The 24,110-nt window shown below is 33.1% G+C and overlaps 2 long non-coding RNA genes across 2 annotated transcripts in view; both read right to left on the bottom strand.

Moving 5' to 3' along the window:
• The window catches only part of LOC143075971 (uncharacterized), a 31,411-nt gene extending 23,565 nt beyond the window's left edge, over positions 1-7,846 (bottom strand). Inside the window, exon 1 of the long non-coding RNA XR_012978487.1 lies at positions 7,761-7,846. This is a non-coding gene — a long non-coding RNA (uncharacterized LOC143075971). The remainder of the gene's footprint in view (positions 1-7,760) is intronic.
• Positions 1-24,110, bottom strand: part of LOC143075972 (uncharacterized) — a 192,865-nt gene that overhangs the window by 149,595 nt on the left and 19,160 nt on the right. The gene's annotated exons all lie outside the window — the stretch shown is intronic.

The raw sequence follows: 24,110 nt of genomic DNA, 5'->3' as shown, positions 1-24,110 counted from the left end.
AAAACACCCATTGTCCAAATCAAGTCATGGAAAGATTCCCATCGGTAGGTTTGACTATTGATATGATCTAGAGAAATATTGAATAACGCCAAATCTGAGAATACTTTAATAGCAGTCACAGAACTACAACCGTATGCAGGATTATACCCATTTAATCTGTAATAACCTAAACTGTACAACTGTTGATCTTTTTATTCTCATAAAAGATATTTTTGATCGACGAAAGTCAGATTTCCGGTATTGATATGCCAGTATGATAAAGTGTTCATTTTATATCCTCATAGTTCTCGTACATATGGGAAATAATAATTTCATGCTGGGCTTGATTTTGATAAGAATTATTTGACAATTCAAGGTACGTTTAAAGCATTTGTTTATGTTACTGTTTTCTTTAGGTGACATATTTATGGCCTAATTAACACCTTTGATGGTCTTTAATCTGTTGATCACTTTATCATGGGTTAATTAGTGTTATCACTACGATTTACACGGGTCAATGTTTACTTTGCAATTTCCTTCAATCAAGACTATTTGTAACCTTCGTTTCTAAAGGCTTTAGTTTTTCAATTATTTTTTTTATTAGAAAACTAAAATCCACGAATTTAAAAACCCACGAACATGTTAATATTGATCAAACCACGAAAATTGATACCCACGAATTAAAGTACTTTCACAGTACTATAAGTCATGAACATGATGAAAGTAAAATGAATGAATGATTTATCATAGTGCAACTTGTATATATATACAATGATAAACATATAAATATCTAGTACAAAAAAGGAACCTTTTTTTTTATATCAAAAGAGTAAAGAAAGTGTTATAAATAGCAAAAAAATCTCAATTTAAAAACTTTTTTCTTCATCATGTCTATGAAATTCATTGTTTCAAGGTACCCAATTGGGCCAATGATTTAGTTCCAGTTGTTTCTAATCTTTACATCAAAATGATATATATATTTTTGACAAAGTTTTCAGAAAAATAGTCTTTTTATGCGTAGTTCTCTATCGTGAAAATGCAGATTTTTGTCATATCTGGTCCGGTTCCGAACCGTAGTGTGCAATGGCAGCCAAATTTTTTTTTAACAAAAATGAGTCCAACAATAAACAATGTTTGACAAGAGATTGGGAATGAATGACGCTTTTAATGGATTAAATGGATTAAACGTAAACTAAAGCCAATTATGATCACTTTATGAAGAAGCATAAAATGTATTAAGCTCAAAATCAAATTGTTCGCTCTCAATAGAAAAGTAGTACCGGAAGAGACAGAAAGTATATTTTGGAAAGTTGTAAAAATAAACCAACAAACCTTTTTTTAAGAGAAAAATGGTTTCAATCTAAGATTTTCGTAATACAAAACGTAGATTTCAATAAATGCGACGAAAATATTCATGGGACTGACGGAAGGACAGACAGAGGTAAAACAGTATACCCCCCTTTTTTAAAGCGGGGGTATAATAAGGAATGGGTTGTCCAGAAATTTTTCAGTATTTACGCAAGAAGAGTTAATTAAGGAAGAGGTTGTCTAGAGATATTCACTTAATTTTATTCACATTTTTTGGGGGTTGATGTAAATATTTTTTTCTCTCATATAAACTAAATGTGTATTTTTAATTATGTATAAGAGGTAATGGATATTTTTTATACATTTTTTAACCAGTTGAACATTTTGCAGGATTGTTGGTTTAAAGGGAAACTTCGCAAAAAAATCAAAAATTGATATTATGTCCATTCTGTATAAAAATGCTCAAATTTATAGATATTAAAGTTTTATTCCGCTAGATAAGAGATCACCATTGATTTTAAATTTTGAGTATCAATTGTCTGCATTCCGCTATTTTGTCATCTTCTCCGATAAAAAAATCATGATATGTCTATAAACCACAAAGATTTGAAGAAAGTAGAAATCTATTTAGATATTTTTTCCAAGGGTTTATTTGGAAAAATGTAATATATACTCGTTGTCAATAGTAAAGGACAGATTGGAACATACCAGATATTGATTTAAAAAATGTACGCACTTCTTGTCGATTCGTTTATACGCCTGGATAGAAAGTTACGGAACTATAGCGTAATTTAAAATATATACATGTATACATTGAACATAAGAAAGGAACATACATTTTGTGTAAATTTGGGTAAAAGTTTTGTAAATAGACTAGTCAACGTATGCCAACGGTATGTAATCAACGAATTCGATAGACTTTTGTATACCAAAAGAAGAAGAAGAAGAAGAGAACCAATTTGATTTAAATACAGGTCGATATATAACTTGCTTTGGTTCATCAAAGTTATGAACATAGTAAAATCACAGATTTATATATCAAATAGATTGTTCTCGAATAAAGGAAGAAATTCGTCATCATCACAATTGTTCCGACATTCATGTAATATATATATGCAACTGGAGGTACACTGATAATCCCCAAGGGATGTGAATATTTTCTAGGAAAACTATTAAGTATTACGTACAGTTTCAAATCAATTTCGGGATTTATTTTCTTTCTTGATATTCAATGACAGCAACTTAAAGAATAAACTGCTTGTCCGCTTTAGGGGTATTCTTGCCAGTTGAACAGACTTATAATTACATTCAAAAACAGGGAAAGATGACATTAAATTTGTTGTCTGTTGTTTTTAAGTAAAAGTTAATTGAATCATCAAAGTTAATATCCTTTGGTCTTGAATGTATGTTAACTAATTAATGTGTTTTTATAGGCTAGCTCAAATCCTCATCCAAATAATATAATCTATATGTAATAATCCCTTCCTTCCACACAGAGATTTAATGCCAAGCAGTAGACATATAGGTACTAATTAAGTAATTAAATGAACAATAGATAACAATAATTAATCATAAATGTGAAAAGATGTGAAAACAAAAGTATTCGTACATATTATATTACGCTTCGGTAGAGTTATCTTCAGATAGTTTCAGATATTAATTAATACATGGCTTTCAAAAGTCTAACTCGTACATTTTTTTGCCTAATTAAGACAATCAAAATGCTTTGGTTAAGCTATTTCTAATTTCTAAGTTCCCCTTTTTTATGAGACATAAATCAAGGACAAGCGGTGTATATCATTTCATTCTGACACATGAATTAGGTTTCCCGTCTTTAACCAAAAATTGTTTATTTCTTAGTAAATTAACTTATTTGAATTCAAATAAATAATCATGATAATAGCACCAAATATAATTAAATAATTCCACGGCGATCTATTTTTATTCGTCACCAACTTGAGTATGTACTTTAAATGTGTGTATTACAGTACCCTTCAAGAGTACCAACTCTCCCACACCCTACACCGAGGAAAATGTCGGAGCCACTCCGAAAAACTCCGATATTCCTCCCAAAATGTTGGGAGGAATTTGGGAGTAATCTCTCCCAAAATCAGGTAAATGTTTATTGTGATAACGAGCTCACTCTCTACACCGAGGAATTAATTGCCCTTATCCTACTTTGATCTATACCGGCACAAGACTGAATGGGTAATTGGATTACCTGACAGGTAAAGGTTGAAGTAATAAAGAATTATATTTCCGGTCTACTGTACCAGTTTAAGTGTCAAACAGGTGTATAATTTTAAATGTCTTTAATACTAATTAAATTTCATTTGTGGTAATAAAAACTAAAGTCAAAATATTTTAGTATTTTTTGTTAGCCCATCTAAAAATATCTTAACCTTAATGTACTTGCTTTAAAAAAAAAAAAAAGATTATTAAATATAGCGGAATATGTGAAAAACAAAATATTCTACTTCAAAGTTAAAGTCTTTATTTAAAAATTATAAGTCTAAAAGTTTTATATATGCAAGTAAAAAGGAAAATTTATTCACCATTCATTAGACAAAATAATTGCCCCGTTATAATTGTGTAAATCTACGGCATTTTCTTTTTAAGATTATCTAATTGCTGGAATGAATAAAAGATTTAAAAGCAAAATGTTGTTGTTAATTCTTTCAATTGTATTCAAGTTTTATAAAAAATGAAAACTACTTAATTTTGACCTCGATGTCTTCACCAGTAAATTAATATTTTATTGACGAAATGAGCATACTTGTGTAAAAATAACCGGAAACTTTCGCTAAAATAATTTGAGCAGTTAAATAAAATTACGTGTTTGAAAGTTTTGTATATTCAAGTAAAAAGGAAAATATTATTCACCATTCGTTATGCTTAACAATTACGGCATTTTCGTTTTACGATTTGTTGGCAGTACAGCAGAATAATAATACATTTCCGTTACAACAGGAATACTTCCAGCTGCATTAATTCAACTTTGTTTAATATTAACTTTCGCACAATGAATGTAAATTTGTGTATTTTCAACAAAAGATTTTAAAAACAATTATTTGCCGTGTGAAGACAATTCCACGATACACATCTCAGTTATCAACAGTTTGGGTTGAACTTGAACTTGACTTACTTAACAATGTTAAATGCTAAAAATAGTTAACATCAATGTTATCCACAGCACGAGTTTTTTAAAGGGCGGGAAAAAATATCGCGTACTAGTAAACTCAGGTGACCTTTCTGGCCGACCGTGGGAAAGTCCATTCAAGGTTTCTAAAGTTGCAGAACGACATTTTGGTGCAATCGTATTGAGGCTCCAGAAGGTCCTTTTACAATTGATTTATCGGGAAAATATAATTCTTATCCGAATAAACGTGAACACATTTTTAACTATTTGAATTTTAATGTTTTATCTTTCAAAAAAGAAAGTACATTTATAGTTATATGTCCATGGTCAATAATATAGATTTACAGTTGGTGATGTATTAATTGAAATTATGATGGAAATTGTCCGGGGTGATTGATTGTATTCAAATGACAATAATCATGATAATACGATAAAGAAATGCCAATTGTAGGCGGTTGGGAAATTTTTAAAATAAAATGATGACTGATTTAACTGGAATACAATATTATGATGGGCAATTATGAGGTTTGATAAATTTTATTAATAATTAAAGGATTAGTGACCTATCGGATAGCGATAAGCGGATTACTTATCATCACAACTTTTAACATCTTTTGTAAACGTAAAATGATTGAGCGTCATAAACTTGTCAAACACCGGTAGAATTATAGTACATTTATTATATAATTAATGTGAAAATATTTTTCACTTTCCAAATTCAAATGACGAAATTGATATAAATACTTTCGTCAATTTGAAAACCGTTCCGTAAAATGCGAAAATGACGAGCACTATCAATATCACTTGAAATTATTTTCTTTGTCAACAGAGTTGTCATTTAACAGTTTCTGTTCGTAATTTGAATTATTCAAGTCTGTATAAATGTACTGAGGTGGTGAAACATAATATTTCACATGGCTCAATAAATTAAGTTTACTTGATGATCCGATGAATCGGGTTACCGAAAAAACAACATGATTTTATTAGCCAGTTGATTTTTTAATAATGAACAATTAATGCGCTAATATTGCTTATTGAATAAGTTATAAAAGAAACTAATTGTGGCAAAATCGTCCTTGCTGAAAGAACACTGTTACACAATGTATGACCTGACCGGACTGTAATAGAAACACAAAATAACAATTTTCTTCATACTTTTTCGTATGTACGTTCTATTTTAAAGATAACGGCATAAGACACAAATATAAAGGATACTAATTATCTTATTCTAAATGATATTGTCACACATTTGTTCAATTTATAATACCGTGATTTTAAAGCACACCTGTGCAACCAAGACAGAGATGCAAACAGTTTTTTTTCCCTGTCAGACAATGGGGCCTACAGGGTACCAAGTTTTGCCAGACCCATCAAATTTCTGCCAGACCCATATTTTCACTCAAAAATCAAATGAAATTATGCTATTGAACAAACGTTAATTTTGATTTTGTTGATATTATTATTATTTTAAAATAGCCTGTGATTCATTTGAATAGGTGACTGGTTTGGTCTTTTACCGGGTGTCGACCCACTTACAAATTTTATTGGCCATGACATATTTCCTGAACTTATCAACTATGCTTAATAGACCTCCTTCCTAGAGAGCGAATTTCTAAAACAAAAAACATGACGGAAATACGGAGAATTGTTCGGGGCGAGATGGACAAGGTACGAAAGACTATTACTGGGCGGAAATACTGGTTCCCGGAGTTAGAAAATGCGGGGGAACAGGACATTTACTTTTATTAAAGATGATCGCAATTTTATAAACAAAATACTCTGCCGGGGCCGACGGGGATTTCAGTTTTGGCGGACCCAAGCGGACTTAAATATTGCCGGCCATCAGGTCCTGCACAGCTACGAGTTTTGCCGGACCTGCATAAATTCTGCCCCTTAGGTCCGACGGGTCCCACGATTAGTTGCATCTCTGCCAAGATCGATTAAATGTTCAAAGGTAAATTATCTGGGTAATCCAATTATGTTGTCACGCGTCGTTAATTTGAAGTACATCCGATGGGCAATAAACCAATTAACAGCCACGCGGTGTTGGGAGAGAATCTTTGGAGGATTTTAGGAGTGAAATCCGCGGTACTCGGTGTGATTCCGAGAAACACGGAAATCGGAGAAAAAAGTTATCGAATCGATATTTTTGAAGAGTACTGTAAATGCTCCCTTGTTTTATAATCCACTGATCCGAATAGACAGTCACACCTGGCAAGGTGTGCCCTAGAGGCGTGGTTAAATACTGAAGTGCAAATAACAATTTACCTTTCAACAAGCCATCTACAAGTATTGCCACAGAACCGTGAATACACACACAGTCATAGCAGAGGTAGTAAAAGGTCAATCAATAAGAGTACACCAACATATTGTCTTAACAGATTATTGTACGTTAATTTATTCACTTAATTAGTCCGAAAATGCATTAATTAAAAATAAATTTATAACTTTTTGTGTTGTCTACAAAAATAATTCAAATATATACGTTTTACATAGAAAATTTATCTCATGAATGTGTACAATTGCACGTCTGTGTGTTTTATCTTCTTATTATCAGATGGTTATTAGATAAAGCATAAGTCATTGGTGAGCTTACAATTACGTTAAAATATGATTAAAAGCCAAGACTTTTAATGATTGTATTTTAAATCCCAGCATGCAAAAACCAGGCGAAAACGTCACGACCTACAGGAAGTAGTTAATATTTTTTCATTAATTATTGCAGGGCTTCGTTGTTTCTTATGAAGTTTTTGAAGTAACTATGTTATTAATTACCTGAAAAGAAAAATTATCAAAATGTCAGTCATAGAATGTTGGGAAAACTTTAGATAATAAACTTTTGCATTCTAGCTGCTTGATGCGTTTTAATGCATGCTAAAATCTAGTCCAAATAATTATGACGTCTGGCAAGGCTATTTTTATTTTTTTTCTGGGACGACTTCCTAAAATTAGGTGTCAAAGTTCCCCCCAAAATTTGCTCTCAAACTCCAGATGTAAAAAATGGCTTCGCCGTTATGACGTCGTAGGAAGGCGTCCCAGAAAAAAATTAAAATAGCCTTGCCAGACGTCATAATTATTTGGACTAGCTAAAATCCAACCTCCATAATAGATCATGAATTTATACATTTTTAGAATTATTTATATTTATTTTATCAAATATTATAGGATGCCGAATTGACTTTAAATAGGTGATGATTTGACTAGTTCCGATTTAACAAGGTGCCGATTTGAACAGGTGCCGATTTGACTTGAAGTTGTACCCATTATAAATAAATTGCCTTCCGACAGAATTTCGGCTGTAAAATCTCGTCTCTGTCCACATTTCAGTCCTAACCTTTTGAAATGTGATGTAACATCCCCCTGGCAATCAAACAACTTTACTAAATGTGTGCCATGAAGATGTAAACATAAAACATAAATCTATAAATAGTTCTAAAGGGAGATAAGGTAAACTTCTTCTTCTTCTTCCAAATTTTCACATCCTTTGTAGGACAACCACACCGTTACGGCGTGTAGAACAAAACCCACCACCATGAATGTAGGAATATAATATGTACACTATATATTGAATAATGATATCCTCCACTAATATATACAGGATCCCTTTCTAGTTGCACAGAATGGGCAGATTTAATACTGCTGTTCCTCAATCCCAATCTTAACCAGCGCATACCAAATTTAAAGCACAGAGAACTTGAGAAAATACGTCGAGGAAAACGCACCAGAGAGGAAAACTGCACATTGGGACAATTCGTGCCAACAGGCTATAAGATTGAGGATTGAGGACGTATAGAAGAGGGACGAAAGATACCAAAGGGACAGTCTAACTCATAAATCTAAAACAAACTGACAACGCCATGGCTAAAAATGAAAAATACTAACAGACAAACAAAAGTATACATGACACAACATAGAAAACTAAAGAAAAAACAACACGAACCCCACCAAAAACTAGGGGTGATCTCAGGTGCTCCGGAAGGGTAAGCAGATCCTGCTCCACATTTGGCACCCGTCGTGTTGCGTATGAGATAACAAATCCAGTAAATAGTCTAATTCGATAGGTCACATAGCTTGTAGTATGCATTCTTAGTTGCGTTAAAAATTGTTAGGCTAGTTACCGGACATATATACAGGGGGGATTACAGTGGCGGATCCAGAACTTTTCATAAGGGGGCCCGTTGACTGACCTAAGGGGGGCTCCAGTCATGCGTCAGTGATTCCTTATATAAGCAACCAATTTTTCCCACACAAAGGCGGGCGGGCCCCCAGGCCCCCTGGATCCGCCTATGGGTTATATATATGTTTACGTAGTAAAATAGTAAAAGATAAATGTTGTAAAATAAATTACTTCACTCACATTCACACGGGTACAAAGAATAACAAGCTTGCAGCATTTAAATCTAAAAATAGTTCGCTTTTCACAATATAGACTAAGGATCTAAAAGCTAAAACACTTTGTCTTCTTTTCATCAGAGACTCTGTTTTCATTAACTAAAATCGAATAAAACGTTCATAGTGTCTACATACTTAATCCACGCATAGAATTTGTCGTTTTACATCATAACATCTAATAAAAAGGTTTTTAAGATTTCATCATAAATATATATTAGCACTTTGTGTGACGTTTACGATCTAGGCACGCACTGTATATGTAAAGCCAATTGTCATGTTTTTATTTACTTAGATCTAAAACTTAAAAACTTGTCTTCGTCTCAACTCGGCCGATTCCGTACCCTCATCTAGGAAGGAGCTAGAGTATCGGATTCTACCGAGGATTGTCGAATGCAAACCATCCTTCAGCTAATCAGAAAATGTTTCACGACTATTTTTCTGACTTACAGTGTTTTTTTTTGTTTTTTTTGTTTTTTTTATAACCTTCTTCAGTTCAAATAATGATAACCTAGAATTTATTGTCGTTCTTTGCAAATCAAAGAACTGTGTTTTGTTTTTTTACAATTTTGGTATGGATACATACAGGATCATAAAGGAGGGGGAATAGGACCTTTATCGGGACTCCGGGATCGGGTGTTTTTAAACTCGGGATTTCGGGATTGACCCTTTCGGGATCCGGGAATCCTTTTTTTCGGATTTCGGGATGTCGGGATTTGCTTTATTTAAATTCGGGACCTCGGGATTTTTTTCAAGTCCGGGATTTCGGGATCAAGATCCCTCCTATCCCCCCTCATAAAGGGAAACTGATAATTTTTTGTATGATATGTGCTCATGTTTTTCAGCGATGATCCTTTTGTGCTGGGTTTTATACTGAATAAAATTAGTTAGTTAGTTTCTATACTTTTTTTTATTAAATGGCTATCCGCAATATGTTTAATAAGATCATTTAGTCTGAGTTGTTTGATTGAGTATCGAGAAAGAAAAAAAAATCTGATGTATGCAGCATAAACACGAAAATTTTGATAACTACATGGCAGAGGGAGGGGCAGGACTTTTTCGGGACGTCGGGATTGGGTGTTTTTAAGCTCGGGCCTGATTTCAGGATTGACCCTTTCGGGATCCAAGATTTATTTTTTCTAATTTCGGGATGTCGGGAATTAAATTTCTTTAAATTCGGGACCTCGATTATTTAGATATAGAGGTTGTTTTTTTTTTTTTTTTTTTTTTTTTTTATTATTAAAGACAGTTTTTGTACTAGTGTAAATTGATATCATTTACCTGAATGGTCTCAAATATTAGATAGTATCAGATAGTAGAGAAACAACAGTCATATCACATCCCATATATATGATAATAAGAGATGTTTCTGGAATTACGTATATCAAAATATTTAAGTTTAGTGCTTTTCGGTAAAATCCTATTTATGACAGAAATGCAATCTAAAACAAAAACCAAAGGCATCTTTTTAAATAACAAGATACCCAAGTCGGAAGAATTGATATTTTAATTAATGATTAAAAAAAGGAAGCTGAAAGTATCTATTTAAGGTCTTTCATAACAGTGGTATTTGTTAAAGGGACTGAAACGATTAGACGCGTGCTCAAAATCAGCATGCATGATGAGTTGGTTACCGTTATGTGGTTAAAAGCTTGATAAGTGAAATGACAACTTTATTGCACCTACGCCTACGCAGGTCAATTCAGTTCAATGATGCACCGTCTAATAGTTCTCGCACTTATATCATTAGCAACGCCAAAGTAAATACATCAATTGAGTGAAACATTTATATGCAACAGTTTTATCAAACGGTGCGAAAAGATGCAATTTAGTATTTATGATTTGTATTTTTATATGTTGAATTTATATGTAGTAGTTTTAGACAAAACCGATTAATAATCTGATTGAAAAAAATACCATTTACCTGAATGGTCTCAAATATTAGATAGTATCAGATAGTAGAGAAACAACAGTCAGTGGCGGATCCAGAGGGGGGGGGGGTTCCGGGGGTCCGCACCCCCCCTTTATTTTGGCCGATCAATGCATTTGAATCGGGACATATGTTTGCACCCCCCTGCACCCCCCCCCCCCTTTGCCCTGGGCTAGCACCCCCCTTTCGAAAATTCCTGCATCCGCCACTGACAGTCATATCACATCCCATATATATGATAATAAGAGATGTTTCTGGAATTACGTATATCAAAATATTTAAGTTTAGTGCTTTTCGGTAAAATCCTATTTATTACAGAAATGCAATCTAAAACAAAGACCAAAGGCATCTTTTTAAATAACAAGGCACCCAAGTCGGAAGAATTAATATTTTAATTAATGATTAAAAAAAGGAAGCTGAAAGTATCTATTTAAGGTCTTTCATAACAGCGGTATTTGTTAAAGGGACTGAAACGATTAGACGCGTGCTCAAAATCAGCATGCATGATGAGTTGGTTACCGTTATGTGGTTAAAAGCTTGATAAGTGAAATGACAACTTTATTGCACCTACGCCTACTACGCAGGTCAATTCAGTTCAATGATGCACCGTCTAATAGTTCTCGCACTTATATCATTAGCAACGCCAAAGTAAATACATCAATTGAGTGAAACATTTATATGCAACAGTTTTATCAAAAGGCGCGAAAAGATGTAATTTAGTATTATGATTTGTATTTTTTTAAAACTTTACATCAGTAGGATACAGTCCTGCATGATCTAAGCCGTGGAGATTTTTTTCTCAGTTATAAAAAGGCAAAATAAAGCTATTAATCTGTTATGGCATGCAGATAATAACATGCTAAAACAAAAAATTCTAAGGTTTTGGGATTTTCTAATAACCACTCAAAGATAGAAAAATATAGTACATGTTCTAGAAATGGGACAACTTTGACAGATTATCTATACACATACATTTAATGCATTAAAAAGAATGAAGGAAATTGAAAAGAAACTTCAGTTTTACATATAATATTAGGTTTACATGCATTTAATAATCTAACCATACTCATTTTTTTCTAATAACCTATAATGAGACTTAATTAATTAATTAACTTAATTAATTTTTGTTGTTTTGTTTTTTTCAATGTAATAATGTCAAACTGTAACCAACACAAGAATGACGTTAAGATTTATACCGAAAACATGAATTTGGATGGTTTCGTTTTCCTGCGTTATGATATAATAGACCAAACATCAAAAACAATGTATGGATATAAGTTGTTTGCTTCACGTCCAATGGACAATATTTCATGATATTCAGGACGATACTAATTAACAAAAACACTCAGTTGTATTAGCATTAGCAAAACTCATATCCGTGATTCAAGATTCAAGATTCAAAGTTTTATTTAGAGTCGATATTCAATAAACTACATAACACAAGCTCTAGACTTAATAACAAAATACAATACACACATACACAATACAATACACACATACAAAAGTCATGAAAAACAACACAATTTTAAACATATAATGCATAGTAAGATACCATAAATGACATATATAAGTTAAAAGCATATAGTACACTTAAAACATAGCACAAGTTAATAATAAGATTGCACAAATCATATAGTCACACAAAAAATAAAGCAAAATAAAACAGGCATAAACACTATATGCATGCACTCCACTGGCATGATCTATATTATGAATATTATATGAATGCATGGTCGACTTTGAAACTTTTGCTTATATATTATATATACTTTCTATGTTGAAGTTTGTGATGGAATGTCTGTCAATCAAAGATGGACCCATATAAAGCTGCTCAGTCTTAATATTTGGTATGCAGGTGTAATAATATTAGAACATCTCATTTCTTTGCCGCATAGTACATGGCCCAGCAGGGGCGGATCCAACCATTTTAAAAAGGGGGGTTCCTAACCCAGGACAAAGGGGGGGGGGTCCTAACCCAGGACAAAAGGGGGTGTTCCAATTACATGTCCCCATTCAAATGCATTGATCGTCCAAAAAAAGGGGGGGGTTCCAACCCCCGGAACCCCCCTCTGGATCCGCGCCTGCCCAGTCGCCACAGTCCGCATAATGGACTGTTCACCGACTGGAACTTTTCTTCTATGGTACTGGCACGATTTAATTTATGATTATCATGATTATAGGTCCCTTATATTAATGATATATGGTACGCAATTGGATTAACATCGACATATCTCAATTCACTGAGATAATTTTACTCTACAATCAATGAAGTTTTTCACCAGTTATTTAATCGTGTAATCTTTCGGGGTTTCCCTTACAAAAAATGCTTAACTAGTATATTTATATATATAAATATAGGAACATTTGGTATGATTGCCAATGAGACAAATCTCCACATGGTCAGAGAACAAATGCACAAGAATTATACAACTATTAGTTAACGTACGGTCTTCAAAAATGAGCAAAACCCAAACCACATATAGCAAGCTATGAAAGGCCTCAAATGACAAATATAAAACAACTAACGGCCTGACTTATGTACAACAACAGCGGAAAAATATTATGATATATAGCAATAAATGCAAGCATACAGATTTACACAGGCTACTAACTTGCTACATGCACATTTAGAATGACGCGGATTTAAACTAGTTTGCTGCCTCAAGAACTCCCTGAATACCTGGGACAGTGCATGGTGAACTAGTACATAGAACATAAGAACAAACTATAAAAAAAATCATTGAAAAGGGCTTAACTCATCAGATTGATCGAAAGCACAAAACAACTAACAGAACACATCCTGGAAGTGCCAGGGATTTATTCAACCCCACAACAACAACAGACACATAACGTTACTCGCAGTTACTAACAGTTAGTTCAAAGTCAATAACAAATAATTAAAAAAATATCTAATACAGATCTTATCAAAACGGGGAGCTCCCTTTCTGAATTGTATTGAAAATAGGTTAAAGGTTCCCCATATTAAGTTTTTTCTGGTGCAATTGAATACCTATAAACTGGTATCAATATAAAAATGAATACATGGTATGATTGCCAATGAGACAACTCTCTACAAGAGACCAAATGACACAGAAATTTACAGATATACATTAGGTCGCCACGTGCGCACGGGCTTCAAGAATGAGTAAAACCCATACCGTATAGTCAACCATAAAAGGCTTCAAAATGACAAATGAAAAAAATGAAATATGTACTAAAACAATGAACGGAAAACAAATATGATATACAGCAACAAATGACAACCTCTGGTTTACAGGCTCCTAAGTAGGAACAGGCATATATATTTATATATATATACATAATGTGACAGGGTTAAATCATGTTAAAGGCGCCAAGCATTCATGACCTTGGAAAATGGTGTAACGATTGGAATATTCGATTAAAAAAAATAAAATAATTAAAAATGAGCTTTCCAAAATTTTCTGTACTTGTAAAACGAAGATGTGGTACGATTACCGATGAGACAACTCTCCACAAGAGACAAAATGACACAGAAATTAACAGAACAGTATAATCAATGATCGAGATCTTCATTTGTACTTGTGAGAGAACGAAACGGATGCAATCAACTGAAAACCAAGATATCTTATCCTAATCAATTAATAAATCAATATGTCTACGACATCTTTAGAATTTCACTCATTTCAAGTGTTTATTTCATCGCATGTTATTTAAAGCAAATGTCTAAACTTCTTGAGATAGCGGATAACTGCAAGCTATTTTCTTCTAACTAGAGTATTAATATAGAAAAACATGTATGAGAAATCTGACAAGGACAGAACAGCCCATCTCCGAACCGTAACCACCAACAGAAGTTTCATCTTTAAAGACATTTATGAAGCAACATAATAATGAGAAAATGTAGTAAAATTGCCAATGAAACAATTAGTACAGACGAGAGTCAGATTTTGAACTTTTGTTTAATTTTGTAGACTGGGTATCTCAAATCTTTTTATCTAAAAAAAAAACGAAATGCCTTTAGTGGGAACTCTCGAGCTGAAACCTACACTATTCAGGCTAGCTGGGACAATATACTTTGTTATTTAGTTTTGTCATTTTTGTGCATGGGATCGTTAAAGAGACTGTCAGTGGTTTAAAGCATTGCTTGTCAAAGACATAAAATTGAGAATGGAAATGGAGAATGTGTCAAAGCGACAACAACCCGACCATAGAGCGGACAACAGTCGAAGGCCACCAATGGGTCTTCAATGTAGCGAGAAACTTCCACACACGGAGGTGTCATTTAGCCGGTCCCTTAACAAGATGTATACTAGTTCAGTGATAATGGACGTCATACTAAAATCCGAATTATACACAAGAAACTAATACTAAAAATCATAAAAGACTAACAGAGGCCAGAGGTCCCTGACTTGGGACAGGGGCAAATTGCGGCGGGGTTAAACATGTCTTTAGAGATCTCAACCCTCCAAACATGCTCCTTTTGAATAGCGACTGCTCTCTTTATTCTCAGAATTACTCTTTTCTATTGGAAATAGATATTCTACATTATTAGGTGTCGACTTTAAGTAAGGAATGTAACCTTATCCTTGGAAATGTTATATATCTTCTCATTACTTATTGTTTTCCCTTAAGGTAGCTGACACAATATTAAGATAGTTTTGCTTTAAAATTATCTATTCCACTAGTTGTTCAAAATTAATAGAGTTTGAGCTTTTTCATATCCAGCGGCACATATTACAGTGTAATCCGGATTCACTATTAAACGATTCGGGGAAATTTCTATTGTCAAATTCAATTTCAAATAATAATACTTATGTTTAACAAAATTATGATCTGTTTGTGAAACGTGAAGGATATATAATGATTGGTGTGTTCATTGTTGGTCTTTAACGCCACTTTTATCATTATTCGCTATTTCATGGCATGTAGAGAAAAACTGGGAAGCCTGGAGAGAGACACTGACCTTCGACATGGAATCTGTCCATCCTTGTCAACTACGAATGAAGTGAAACTAAGCACCAAGTGTTCAAACTCTGAAATAAGTAATGAAGCAGTATTTTTCGAATTCACTAATGAAAGAAAATTCAGTTTTCGTTTTATTTGAATTTTTCAAATTGGAGAAACAAAGAGGTTTTAAAAACGAACTGAAGAATAAAAAGGTAGCAAAATGCTAAGTTCTTTCAAAAATATTCTTTTATCGCTAAGAGGCTGGCTTGTCATGCCAAGAAATTGCCTCCGTTGAAATTTCAAACATCCAATAGAGCAAATTACATCGATGATTAATATTGACCTTATGGTATGGGCACAGGACGTTTGCGCTTTTTTACCTTTAAAACGATAGGACATTTGCGCTTTATGTTTTGATTCACCTGTATTAAATTGATTGTACATTTGCGCTTTTTACCTTTGTATAAGTGAACTTGGATGTTCCAAATTTGCAGACTATCTGCAAAAATTATGTGACAATTGAATCACGATTTACTTGACTCATCCTGCTATGTTTATCTTGTTGAAGAGTATCATTGAACAACACTCAGTGAATTACATTTAGATTCATTATATAGAGAGCAGGCATTCCAGTCAAGAACTGAGAAAGAAAAACTTGATTTTTGTATTTGAAATGTGGACAAAATACCAGTCAGAATAGATAACAAGAGCTACTTATTTTGACTCTTTAGGCTTCAGATATTAAGCGAAACATGAACTGTGATGACTGTTCGTGTTTTATGTGTTTTAAAATGTTAACTTTTAGCTGTATATAAACTTTTAAACATTTTAAAAAATATGACTTGTCGGTCCCAAGCCAGTATAAGAGAGGAAGGAAGTCATAAAAACAAATATTGCAAAAGCGCAAATGTCCTATGTAAAAAGCACAAATGTACATTTTTAAAAAGCGCAAATGTCCTATGATTTGAAGCGCAAGTGTCAAAAATTAAAAGCGCAAATGTCCTATGAAAAAGCGCAAACGTCCCGCGCCGTATGGTATATGGCCGTTTTCTAAGCGATACGTACATGCAGGTCATACATTAAATTAATTTGTTTAGTAAAAACAAATCTTTAACTACTAATAGGTGCCGTAGGAGGTCCACAGAATTTTTAGCAAGGATTTCTTGGCTAGATCAAACACTTTAAGAACAGAAAGCATTGCACTGATGTATGTCCATTATTAATTTTTCAGTAGTCAAAATTCAATGTTAAGTGATGTATATTGAATAATGATATATAGTTTGTATTTCTGTTTTCAACATAAAAAGTGAAGGTTCAATGTATGGACAACCTGAAAACCAAGACATATATATGATTCGGCGCGGGACGTTTGCGCTTTTTCATAGGACATTTGCGCTTATTTTTTTGGACACTTGCGCTTCAAATCATAGGACATTTGCGCTTTTTAAAAAAGGACATTTGCGCTGTTAACATAGGACATTTGCCCTTTTGCAATATTTGATTTTTATGACTATCATATCTTCCTCTTTAATACTGGCAGAATACTATTTTTTCTTTATGGTTAAAGGTTTAAAAAAAATCATTTAATAGCACATTTCATAGCACATTCATTTCATAGCACATTGATATGTGTTTAAAAGTCTATATACACTGAGCTAAAGGTAAACATTCTAAAGACCTAAAAACACGTACAGTCATCACAGGTCAGTTTTCGCTTGATATATGAAGACCAAGGATTGGACAAATTTAGCTCTGTTTATCTGTCCAGACTGGCATTTCGCACACATTTCAAATATATATTCAATATTCTCTTTCCCAATTCTTGACAGGGGTGCCTGTTCATCAATATAACGAATCTAATGTGATTCACATACTGTTGTTCAATGATGCTCTTTAAAAAGATAAAAATATCAGGATGAGTCGAGTAGAACTGTTCATTATAATGTACAGGGAATGATTCTGGACCATTTGTCGTACTAATGCCAAATATAAGTTAAATTTATTTACGCAATAATTACTTCTCTTTAAAATTACAGATAGACGACAATAGGTGCAAAAGCGCAAATGTCCGGTCAATTTAATACTGGTGAATCAAAATTTAAAGCGCAAATGTCCATAGTATTTGAAGCGCAAATGTCGTATCGTTTTACAGGTGAAAAAGCGCAAACGTCCTGTGCCCATATGATTAAGGTTATTTTTATTTATGTATTTGCTGTTATTTATCCCCTGATTACAAAACATGTCGATTGAGCCACAATGATTACTACATTGGTTACGGAGGACCTAAATACCAAAAACACGCAAGACAAGGAAGAAATGCCCAATTGTGATTATAATGGAATGGATATTTTAAGTAATGGAATGGATATTTCAAGTAATGGAATGGATATTTTAAGTAATGGAATGGACTACAACGACCCTTCAGTCACTAATTACAGATATACTTTATACCTTATTCGAAAGTTTATTAATTGAGGAACAAAAGGTACATAGTTAATGTGTTCCACAACGCATATTAGAGGAGTAACAATACCTACATATCGAAATACGCGTGAACATTAAGAAATAGCTTATTTTAAATGATGAAATGAACTGCTGCGACATTTCATCCCTTAATTCAGGAAAACTTTATGTACCATTTGAGAGTTCATTGCTGTCGCAATGACCATTAGAAGGATTACGGAGGATCTAAATGACAAAAATACGCGTGAAAAGAAAGAATTATGAATGATAGCATGGATATTTTGAATAATGACATGATCTGTTGTGACCCTTCATCCCCTAATTTCAGAAATACCTTTAACCTCATTCGAAAGCTTATTTATAGAGGAACTAAAAGTATATAGCTAAAATGTAATGCGGGGAGTAACGAAAGACAAAAAATCGAAATACATGTGAGCATTAAGAAATACAATTGTAGCTTATTTTAAATAATGAAATGGATGAATGCGCCCCATCAGCCCATAATTAAGGAAAACGTTGTAACCATTTGAAAGTTCATTGAGAAACAAAAATGGTTTAGATTATAAATAATATGTGCAGCAACGACCATTAAAGAGGTTGAGGACATAAATGCCAAGATAACAGTGAAGATTTAAAAATAGCCAATTTTGAATGATGGAATGGATTGCTTTGACCCTTCAACCCCTAATTACAGATATACATAATACCTCATTAGAAAGCCTATTAATAGCAGAACAAAATGTATGTAGTTAATATGTTCCGCAACGCATATTATAGGAGTAACGAAGGATCTTAATGTCAAAATATGCATAAACATTATGAAATATAGCTTTTTTAATAATATAATGGACTGCTGCGACTCGTCAGTAACAATATCGTTATTTAGAGGCAGTAACTCAGGCCCTAATTAGCGAAAACTTTATAGACAAAGTGAAAGCTTATTGATAGAGAAACCACAATGACGTTTAATAGGGTTACAGGGGACCAAAATGCCAAAATACGCGTGAAAATAAAATAAAAATAGCCAATTTTAGATAATGGAATTGATTGCTTCGATAATTCAGATCCTAATTACAAATAAACATTTTACCTCATTCGAAAGCCTATTAAAAGAGGAACAAAAGGTATATAGTTAATATGTTCCACAACGCATATTGGAGGAGAAATGAAGTACCAAAAATTCGAAATACGGGTGAACATTATAAAATAGCTTATTTTGAATCATGAAATGAACTTCTGCAACCCATAAGCCCTATAATTAAGGAAAACTTTATACACCATTTGCAAGGTTATGAATAGAGGAACAAAATTTTTATTGATAATATGTGCCCCAATGACAATTAGAAGGGTTACGGAGGACCTAAATACCAAAATACGCGTGAAAATTAAGAAATAGACAATTTTGAAAATTGGAATGGATATTTTGAATAATGCAATGGCCTGCTGTGAACCTTCAGCCCCTTATTACATATGAACCTTATATCTCATTCGAAAGCCTATTAATAGAGGAACAAAAGATATATAGTCAATATGTTCTGCAATGCAAATCTGAGGAGTAACGAAGGACTTAAAAATCGAAATGGGGGTGGACATTATGGAAAAGCTTACTTTGAATAATGGAATGGACTGATGCGATCTGTCAGCCCCTTATGAAGGACAACTTTATACACCACGTGAAAGCTCATTGATAGAGAAACAAAATGTATCAATAATACGTCCCTCAATGACCATAAAAGAGGTAACGGAGGACTTAAATGCGTGAAAAGAAAGAAATTGCCAATTTTGAATAATTGAATGAATATTTTGAAATAATGACATGAACTACTGTGACCCTTCAGCCCTATAATTACAGAAATAACTTCAAGCTCATTCGAAAGCTTAATCATAGAGGAACAAAAGGTATATACTATGTATATTGCTAATATGTTCCGCAACGCGGATGAGTAACGAAGTACCTAAAAATCGAAATACATGTGAACATTAGGAAGTACAAATGTAGCTTTTTTTAAATAATGAAATGGACTGCTGAGACTGTCGGCCCCTAATTAAGGAAAACGTTATAACCATTTTAAAGTTCATTGATCGAGAAACAAAATGGTTTAGGTTATAAATAATATGTGCCGCAATGACCATTAGAGAGCTCGAGATTACGGAGGACATCAATGCCAAAATAACCGTGAAGATTAAGAAATAGCCAATTTTGAATGATGCAAGGGATTGCTGCGACCCTTCAACCCATACTTACATATTTACATGATACCTCATTCGAAAGCCTATCAATAGAAGAACAAAATATATGTAGTTAGTATGTTCCGCAACGCATATTAGAGGAGAAACGGAGGATCTAACATGTCGAAAAATACATAATGCATATTATGTGTCATTTAAAACTCTTATGGACCGTTGTCTCATTAGAAATCATACCACATCTTGTTTTTTATATAAAAATTAAGACATAGTTCTTTTTAAGAAAAGAATGAATTGCTGTGACTCGTCAGTAATAAAACTTTATTTAGAGGCAGTAACTCAGTCCCTAAATAAGAAAAACTTTAAATACACCATGTGAAAGCTATTGATAGAAAACCCACAATTACGTTCAAAACGGTTACATAGGACCAAAATGCCAAAATACGCGTAAAAATTAAGAAATAGCCAATTTTGAACAATGGAATGGATATTTTGAATAATGGATTAGATTGCTGCAACACTTCAGCCCCCAAATACAAATATACCTTTTACCTCATTCGAAAGCCTATTAAAAGATGATCAATAAATATGTTCCGCAACGCATATTAGAGGAGTAATGAAGTACCTAAAAATCGAAATACGGGTAAAAATTATAAAATAGCTTATTTTGAATCATGAAATGAACTTCATAATTATTTTTTTTTTCTAAATGAAAACCAAATATTTGTTTAGCCCCAACATTCACTTTGTCAAGGGGGTATAGTTATATTTGCTCGGAACAAACATTTGTTTTCCAAATCGAAGGATAAAACGCCCTGGAACAAACTAACATATTCCCTTTTTTTCAATATACATGGTTCCTTTTATAAATGAAAAGATGGTCGATGTTTAAAAATAGTTAAAAAAGACTGTTGCAATTTAAAGTATCATATTAATAATTTTTTGATTCTTTTTTATATCTAATCCTTTATCGGTGAAGCAAAATACTTTAGAATGATGTCGAGCACTGTCAGATTAATTATCAATTGCAGCGGAAACTAGAGGATGGAATGTGTACTTGTGGTAGAGATGATAAAACAACGACCTTCCCTGTATCAAATATCCGTGAGAAATGCGTAATCAGCATGTTATGTATAATAGCTTACAGTTATATTTCCCGCTTCATTCGCCCTATCATCATTTAACAATTTTGGACACTATCTAAATAAACATGTTAGTTGGGTTAACACATGCTGATTTATAATGTATAGCTTACAGTTACATTTCCCGCTCCTTTTTAGTCTCAAAACAAAGTGTTTGTACATGTATCTGAGTATTAATTTGGAGAACAATTTCGTTTTGGTGTTAAATATATGGTTTTAATAAAAGACTTTGAACTGGGAAATATCATTATATAGAAAGATCTTCTGATCTGCACAATTATAATATAATTAAAACAAATAGATGCATGCATTTCTTGTTTCTTTTAATATTTAGACATTTGTTTTAAGGTGACTTCTAACACACATGACCTTTTAGCATATTTATATCTCTTAGAGATCTGAATAATAGGTGGTGTGAGTATACATCGACGAGACAGCAATCTAACAACACAAAACTTTTGGGTTTTAACTATTTGTTTATTAACAAATGGTGTGATGAGTGAAAATGGTTTAAACTTGGACTATGGATTTTATATAACTACTTACTGTAGATTCAGAAATCATTGCGTGCATTTATTATTGCGATTTTGTCATTTTAGACTTAAATGCGATTTTTAACTTTTACGAATCTTATTATTGCGTTTACAACTCTGTCGCAATTTTCGCAATAATTAAAAACCTCGCAATAATTTAAGAATTTACAGTAATATACCTGGCAGTCTTTAAAGAAATAAAGTAAAATACCACATATATAAGATCTTTAAACTTCATTATTTGCATTTGAAAAACTCAACTCTGTGTGTGTTTACGGCGCTTCACTATATATATATATCTCGATAAGAGTGGGGGCCCGGGCCTGAAAAACCCTTCAAATCCGTGAAAATTAAGAAATAGCCAATTTTGAATAATGAAATGGATATTTTGAATAATAAAATGGACTGCTGTGACCCTTTAGTCTCTAATTATTAATATACCTTATACCTCATTCGAAAGCTTATTAAGAAAGGAACTAAAGTTATCAAGTCAATTTGATCCGCAACGCATATTAAGGGATGACATAGGAACTAAACATCGAAATACGCTTGAACATTAAGAAATAGTTATTTTGAATAAAGGAATGGACTGCTGCAAGCCTTTAGTCCCTAATCAAGGCAAAATTAATACACGACGTTAAAGCTTATTGATAGAGGAATAAATTCATAAAATTTAGAAAGGAAATGGGGAATGTGTCAAAGCGACAACAACCCGACCATAGAGCAGACAACAGCCGAAGTCCACCAATGAATCTTCAATGTAGCGAGAAACTCCCGTACCCGTAGGCGTCCTTCAGCTGGCCCCTTAAAAATATGTATACTAGTACAGTGATAATGGACGTCAAACTAAACTCCGAATTATACACAAGAAACTAAAATTAAAAAGCATATACAAGACTAATAAAGGCCAGAGACTCCTGACTTGAGACAGGCGCAAAATTGATGCGGGATTAAACATGTTTGTGAGATCTCAACCCTCCCCCTATACTTCTAGCCAATGTAAAAAAGTTAACGCATAACAATACGCACATTAAAATTCAGTTCAAGAGAAGTCCGAGTCCAATGTCAGAACATGAAACAAAAGAAAATAGATAAAATGACAATTATGATACATAAATAACAGCAGACTACTAGCAGTTAACTGACATGCCAGCTCCGGACCTCAATCAAACTGATTAAAAGATTATGTTTTCATCATATGAATATCAGGCATTAATGATATGTGCCGTAATGACCATTAGAGGGGTAACGGAGGACCTAATGTCCAAAATACGCGTGAAAATTAAGAAATAGCCAATCTTGAATAATGAAATGGATATTTTGAAAAATGGAATGGACTGGTGCGACCATTTAGTCCCTACTTATAGATATACATTATACTTCATTCGAAAGCTTATGAAGAGATGAACAAAAGGTATATAGTCGATATTTTCAGCAACGCATATTAGAGGAGTAACGAAGGGACTAAACATCGGAATACGCTTGAACATTAAGAAATAGCTTATTTTGAATAACGGAATGGACTGCTGCAAGCCGTTAGCCCCTTTTCAAGGAAAAATTAATACAACAAATTAAAGCTTATTGATAGAGGTATAAAATGAGTATTAATAATATGTGCCGTAATGACCATTAGAGGAGTTACGGAGGACCTAATGTCCAAAATACGCGTGCAAATTAGGAAATAGCCAATCTTGAATTATGAAATGGATATTTTGAATAATGGAATGGACTTTACGAGACTTTAGTCCCTAATCATAAATATACATTATACTACATTCGAAAGCTTATTTAGAGATGAACAAAAGGTATATAGTCGATATGTTCAGCAACGCATATAAGAGGAGTAACGAAGGAATTAAACATCAAAATACGCTTGAACATTAAGAAATAGCTTATTTTGAATAACGGAATGGACTGCTGTAAGCCGTTAGCACCTTATTTTGGCAAAATTAATACACGGAATTGAAGCCTATAGATAGAGGAATAAATTTAGTTTAAACGATATGTGCCGTACTGACCATTAGAGTGGTACGGAGTACCTAAATGCCAAAATACGCGTGAAAATGTAGAAATCGCCAATTTGAATAATGAAATGGATATTTTGAATAATG

Source organism: Mytilus galloprovincialis, chromosome 5, assembly GCF_965363235.1.
Source record: "Mytilus galloprovincialis chromosome 5, xbMytGall1.hap1.1, whole genome shotgun sequence".
Taxonomy (NCBI): domain Eukaryota; kingdom Metazoa; phylum Mollusca; class Bivalvia; order Mytilida; family Mytilidae; genus Mytilus; species Mytilus galloprovincialis.
Note: the sequence above shows the minus strand (reverse complement) of the source record. Positions and strands in the feature narration are given on the sequence as shown.